General features: G+C 34.6%; 1 long non-coding RNA gene across 1 annotated transcript; it reads right to left on the reverse strand.

The window, feature by feature from the left end:
• Positions 1-5621: 5621 nt before the first annotated feature.
• On the reverse strand, positions 5622-6864 carry LOC122070518. Its single transcript, XR_006137812.1, has 2 exons — positions 6164-6864; positions 5622-6055 (listed from the first exon to the last, which is right to left on the reverse strand). It is a non-coding gene; the product is annotated as an uncharacterized LOC122070518 (long non-coding RNA).
• Between the last annotated feature and the right edge of the window lie 10 nt (positions 6865-6874).

Raw genomic sequence — 6874 nt, forward strand, 5'->3', positions numbered from 1 at the left:
TTTTTAGGGGGGTGAAGGGTGTATATTGAACAGTCATTATTCTAAATGGGATCTAACTCTCTGATTGGACTGTGAAAGGATACTTCAAACATTTGCAAATAGGAGACAAGATAATCAAGAGAGTGCAATCAGTACGTCAAATTATCATGGGTAAAGAGATTCTCTTTCACCCTAGTGATGAGAAAACTCTCTCAACTATAATGTGTTAGAAGGTATTGAAAACCCAATGAAGAAAATGATCCTCCCTAAGGCTGCATTTGGTAGTCATTCAGTTCCAAAAACAACGTTTCGAGTGAAAAACATAATTTTCAGCTTCTGTATTAAAATGCTGTTAAAAAAAAAAAATGGTGTTTGGTAACCTATTTTATGAACGATTCCCCTAGTTGTTTACCTTTTTTGTATTTGGAATGAAACTGAAACGACGGAACAAGGTTTCATCGTTCCATCATTTTGCGTTTGTAGCGTTTTTTCTTTTCGTTTCAAAAAAATAAAAAAAAATACCAAGTTGATACCGAACACTTTATTCCATTTTTTTGTTCCCATAAAAAGGAAAAACGTCAAAAGCATTTTTCTGAATAACTACAAAACACAGCCTAACAAAACCTCAATCTTCGCTATTGTTTGAAAAAAGAGTTTTACTAAAATGCTGGCCTTCTTATAGTCCATTACCTTCTTTTGATAGAAAATGGAGGTGAATCAAGCAGGTTCAAGGGCAAATTTTTTTCTTTATCAAAATGGCTTCTTGTGCTTCTACACTTACCACTTATGGAGGAAAAGAAATATACACAAATGGACTTCTTCCCCTGGATCTTGTATAGTTTTCTTTCTTCTCTTTAATAAATTTTTAATCACTAAGAAGCTTATTCTGGTAACCACCGACCACCTATTTCCCAGCTCTGCTTAGTTGGTGAGGCCCTTGCACTCTTGGTCTTCACTCAACCGTCAAGGTTGGCTAGAGGCATGTTACCCTTAATTCATATTTAAGGGTTGATTTCTGCCGGTGCTTTTTTATGATTCCCTTCCCCCTCCCCTTTGTTGTTGGCTGATTTGGTTGGAATTTTATTCTCTCATTAATAAAGTTTTATTACTGAAAAAAAAAAAAATTTCAGATTCGGTGTATCTTTGATCCTTCAACACGGTCACCATCAGAGATTGTTGCCATAGTTGTGGACATTTAGGCTGCATTTTATAATATTTCTGTTCTAGAAACGACATTTCGTGTCAAAATCAGAATTTTCGTTTTTGTGTTAAGAAATCATTTTTTTTTTACCTAAAAATGGTGTTTGGTAAACGTGTTTAAAAAACAGTTTTTGATACAGGAACGAGGGAATTGAACCGGATTTTTTCTTCACGGAAGGGGTTTCTCAAACAAATTTCACCGACACAGGGATGAGGGAGACCAGTGATCAGCAATGTTGCACTTCAATTCTTCTGAGTTTTAAGGACACAGAGAATGTTTTGGTTCTTCAAACTTTCAAAGAGACAAAAAAGTTTTTGGCCTTGGAGAAATTATTGGGGACATATGAATTTTTTTAAATGAAACGTTTCTCAAATGTTGAAACATGGTTAGCTTTAACCATGTTTCAACATTTCCAATTCCCCCTTCCCCCCTTTTTTTACACGGTTCGTTAAAAGAAAAAAAAAAAAAAAAAAACAAAACAAACATAAAACAAAATGACCTTGGATATAATGGAATTGGTTGCAAAATGAAATGTCTCAATGTTGAAAAACATGGTTAAAAGTCAGTTCCCTTTTCCCCTTTCTTTTCTTTTAACCAAAGATTCGCTAAAAAAAAAAAAAAAAAAAACAGTGAACACCATACGAAAAGTTCTATTTTCTTGTTCCCTTGAAACCAAAAAACACTAGAAACATTTTTTTTTATGACTACCAAACGCAGCCTTAGCTTCTTGACTTGTTTTGAGTTCTATTATTTATTCATAAGTATATCTGAGAATTTTAAATGTTTATTTCTAAATGAGTAGTTTTTTACCCTCATCAGGATCTTTGAAGGTCCTCCCTTGTTGCAGACTAAAGATTGTATGTACAAAAAAAATGTTAGGGTTTATTACAATTCTCCTTTATGGGGGTATTTGCACAAAAATATTGCTTTCACTCACCTTTTGACAAGGCGTGTCAACCCTAGCTCAAAATAGTAAAATCATAACGAACCAACCAAAACCAGCCTGGACATAACCAAAATGAAGCCTATTGGTTCCACTTTGGATTGGGGTATTGTGAAACGAAACTCAAACCAACATGCACCAAAATCGATCGAAACCAAAACGATACTAACACAAAAATATTAAAAAAAAAAAATCATAATTATATAAAAAAACCAAACCAATAACAAATCGAACTGAAACTGAAACCGAATCTTCCCTTATTGATTTGGTTTATGATTCATCAATTCTCACAAACCAACAAAACCAAACATTTAATTCTCTCTCTCTCTCTCTCTCAACCAAGTTTAACGACAAGGGAATCTGATTTCAACGCAAATGTAGGACAAGAACTAAGCCAATCATTTTTCAGATTCGGTTCCCATTCATGAATCACGGTTCGCATTTCTATAAAAAATGCTCCCCAAGGGTTGAACCGCAAATTTAATAATTGGTTTGTTATTATATAAATAATGAATAATAGATCTAAGCTACTAATTGTCCAGCCATCCTTTACTATTCCACTGTGGATCCCAATGGAATTGTATGTTCCTTCCCTTCACCCACGCCATCTCCAAAATTTTTTAAAAAGACCGCTGTCTTTGATTGGGTAGCAAATCTTAAATGTGCAGTTCTATGGATTTGTAAACCATAGTTGGAATTCTTGCCAATCTTAACTGATCCATTCCATTCTCATTCTAAAATTTTTAAACTTTTTTGAAAAAGGATAATGTCCTTTTGCTGCATGGTATATCTCTCTCTCTTTCTGTCTATGAAATGACATATTTACTCCCCATTAGATGAGGAAAGAGATAGAGATGGAGATAGATGTAACAGTATGTGCTATGCAGTTGAACAAGGAACTTAGCCATTTGAAAAATAGTGAACAAAGCAATGAACCAATCAAGGCTCAGTTTGAAGGCATTTCATTTTTTTTTTCTTAGGGCCACAAAGTAGTTTTTTAATAAAAGATCAAATTTAATGGACGTGTTGTTACACCATGAGTGAAATGTTATTTTTTTTTTAATAGAAAAGACTATTTTACCCTTAATATATCTTGAACTAAAACATCTTAAATCTTAGGACTATTTTACCCTTATTACATCTTCAACCCTAAAATCCCAAATCCTGAATCCCGAAATCCTATTCTTCCATCTACAATTCCTTGTCCGGCGAATGTGAAGAGGTGAAAATTTTACAACTAAGGTATGTATAGGTATGTGAAGTGGTTGTAGTCTATGAAGTTCTTATGGCCAGGTTGGTTTAGGTTGGTTTGGTCCGATTTCACTATTTCAAGCTAGGGTTGACACCCCTAGTTAGGGAGTGAGTGACAACAAATTTTTTTTTTTTTTTTTTTGTGCAAATGCCCCCATAGAGGGGGAATTATATTAAGCCCCATCAGGCGAAAAAACACTCATACAACCTTTAGTCTGTAAGAAAGGTAGACCTCCAAAGATCCGGGGATCTCAATTGACTGAAAACACACTTTCCCTTAAGCCATTTTATTTAATGCACTTTTTTATGTGAAATTACAATATTTACCCTCATTGAAAAAAAAATGACGAAAAAATAAAATTACAAATTTTTTGACACATGGGTGTCAAAAAAAAGAAAAACCCTTTAACTTTTTTGAATTAATTCGCATTTACCTAATGGTGACCGTGAAAACTGAAAACTACTCTTTTTTTTTTTTTTTTGGTAGAAACCGTGAAAACTACTCAATATGACATAACTAAACGTTTCAAATGTAAATGTTCTTGTGCCGTTTTTCTAAAGGGCAGGGAACACTGAGGATGTAGCATCAGCAATTTGACACCACTGGCTTTTCTTTTGGTATTATCGCATTCTAATTTTGTGGCAATTTTATCCATTAATCGTGTCTATTTATAGATTATTTTCAATTCAATCTTATATATCATTTTTGTTTTTTTGGTGCTTTCTTATTTTCCTAAGCAACTAGAAAATCATTATTTTCTAACTTGTAAGGATAAAGTAAAACACAAGAGGAAAACCTCGGGGCTACGTACTGATTTTTTCGGAGACTTGTTCTCGACAGACTTCCTACAAAAAACCTGTTGGAGAGATGACCCACATGTAGTTTCTGTCATTCCCATCATGAAACAACTTAGTATACATTTCTCTCTTGCGACTTTATCAAGAGAATTTGGGCTTCGAGCCCATTGGGGTTGCACATTGATTTTTTTTTTTTTTTTTTTTTCAAGCATCTTCCTTTCAACATCTCACTGCGTATTTCTTTAATTCCAACACTATCCCTATCACTTACATAAATGATTTTTTTTCAAATTTTAATAATTATCTGTTAATTTATTTGAAAACACAGGAACTCGATCACCGTATCAAAAGAAAAGCCAAACCCAACCGTTATTTTGAAGAATGCAAGATTCTGGATTAACGAATTATATAAAATGCAACCCCGAGCTTTAGATACCCCCAACTTTTATTACCAGGATACCTCCAATCCCCAATACAAACAATGTCATCCTAGTTTTTCTTTTTTTTTTTGGTAAAAAATGTTATCCTAGTTTGTTCAACGTTTTGTTGATAAAAACTCTAGGTTATTTGGCTGAGCTAATTGCTTATTTCAGAAAAATATGTGTACCTCATTAATGACAATGACAAACCATGTGATAACAAGAGACCATATTGAAACAAGCACCAAGGCTCTACTATTTGGACTGAAGCAAGCTAAAGAAGATGGGATGGCGGTTTGATGACGTTTGGGGTGATGCCGATGATTTCGAACCATTTTGAATTCCTAGTACCACATTGTGGCCTTTGAGCATACCATCTACTTTTTTTATGTACATTTTGACCCCCGCATCATTTTGTTGAAGCTAGGCCTAGCAACAAAGTGGTACTTTTTGCCAAACATTTTGCTTGGCTCCCGTTGTCTACTCATTCCCAGATTAGATGTACAAACACTAATATGGATATTACACCTATAATATAAAGTAGTTTATTTTCTTTTCTCAAAAAGAAAGAAAAGAAAGACCAGAAACATGGACTAATAGTACACTAGGTTTGGACCAATTTGCAATTTGTGAAATGCCAGCCTTGAAAGCTGCCAAGACACACAGGAATGTCCAGCAAAACAAATAAGATTATCCTATTCTGCTATTGCTGAGTAGGTGTCTGCTCAAACCAATCTGGATTAAGAATTTGAAATGAATCAATCAAAATAGATTAAAATCAACCAGATGAATCTGTACAAACTCCACTATGATTGGGAATGCATCTGTAATTGCTTCTATAGAGTTGTAACTACTACTCAAAACCTAGTTGTCACAAAAGATTGTAATTCATGAATAAGAACTTAACCTGATTATAAAATCTAATTAAAATTATGTAATCAACCTGGGTCTGTGGTGGCATCTGCAGGTCGCAACTTCGTTAAAACTCAATAGAAAGTAAAATGGCAAAGGCTATGGTTACCAAACCGTATAAAGCACAACACAACAACAAAACCGCAACCATAAATTGGGAACTCAGATACAAGTCATTTATCTAGTCTTCCACTCAGGATTCTCTCAGTAGCTTCTTAAGTCCCCAATACGAGAAGAAACCACACAACATAGAGAACGCCATCTAAATAAAGATATGTACTTACAGTAATAGTTTGATCAGCAATCATAAACGAAAAGAGAAGTATATAACCATATAGCCAACCATACTTATAATCTCCACAGATCAACAAATATCATCGAGATATGGATGGGAAAACATATTAATAACTTCACTAACCAATAACAGCAATCCTTTTTTTTTTTCTCTTTTGGTTTTTTTTTTTTTTTTCTCTCCTTCTAGTATCATTCTTGAAGAAGCTCACTACGTTTCCCACAAGCTTCACAAACGAAAAAACCAACAAGCCAAAGAACCTGGGAAAAAAACCAGTGGCACCGACGAGGATTAAGATAACCATATTCAAATTTCATTCACAACAATATGCTCATAAAGAAAATCAAGGTTTCTGTCACATATCCTACCGCACATTTCAACAAGGAACTGCCACCCGTCAAGCTGCAATGCTCTTCTGAAATCAACCGCAGCATGAGCGGGCGTTTGTTAATAACTGCACAAAGAAAAACATGGAAAAGTTAGTTTTTGCACCACATGGATACTAAAAGCAGATGTTCTTTGGAGGTGGTGTTCCAAATCTCTATAGCATGTTAATAATTGGCCTAGCCTTCTAAGTAGCCAGAGGATTGACGTACAATGAGGTTGAACAGTTGGTCATGGGTTCTCACAAGTCACAAGGATGCAAAATAAAAACGATGGTAGATCATGGGTTCTCAGGAGGAAGAAAAAATAAACCCCACAATGATCCACTCCCAGTAATTCTAATGTAGAACCCTACAGCACAATATGATCATATCATTCATTCCATTTCTCTTTAGAAAGAACCCAATAATCCAAATATCAAGATAACATATTACACCTCTAGAAAAAACAGCTATTAAGACAGGTAACCTCCAAATCACCCTTCAGCGATTATAATGGATGCAATTTGTAGATACTAAATCTTTTCCAATAATATTCACCATCACTCTCCTGTAACCACCCATCAGGCCAAAAGCATCACTGCATCAAATAAGCTATTTAACAAATCCAGTTGCAAAAAGTCAACACAGGTGGACATGTTCAAGGTCCCAAGTTGTAGGCAGTATGGAGCAAGAGGTCACTTATGTAAAATAACT

This window comes from Macadamia integrifolia, unplaced genomic scaffold (assembly GCF_013358625.1).
Source record: "Macadamia integrifolia cultivar HAES 741 unplaced genomic scaffold, SCU_Mint_v3 scaffold94, whole genome shotgun sequence".
In the NCBI taxonomy this organism is placed as follows: Eukaryota; Viridiplantae; Streptophyta; class Magnoliopsida; order Proteales; family Proteaceae; genus Macadamia; species Macadamia integrifolia.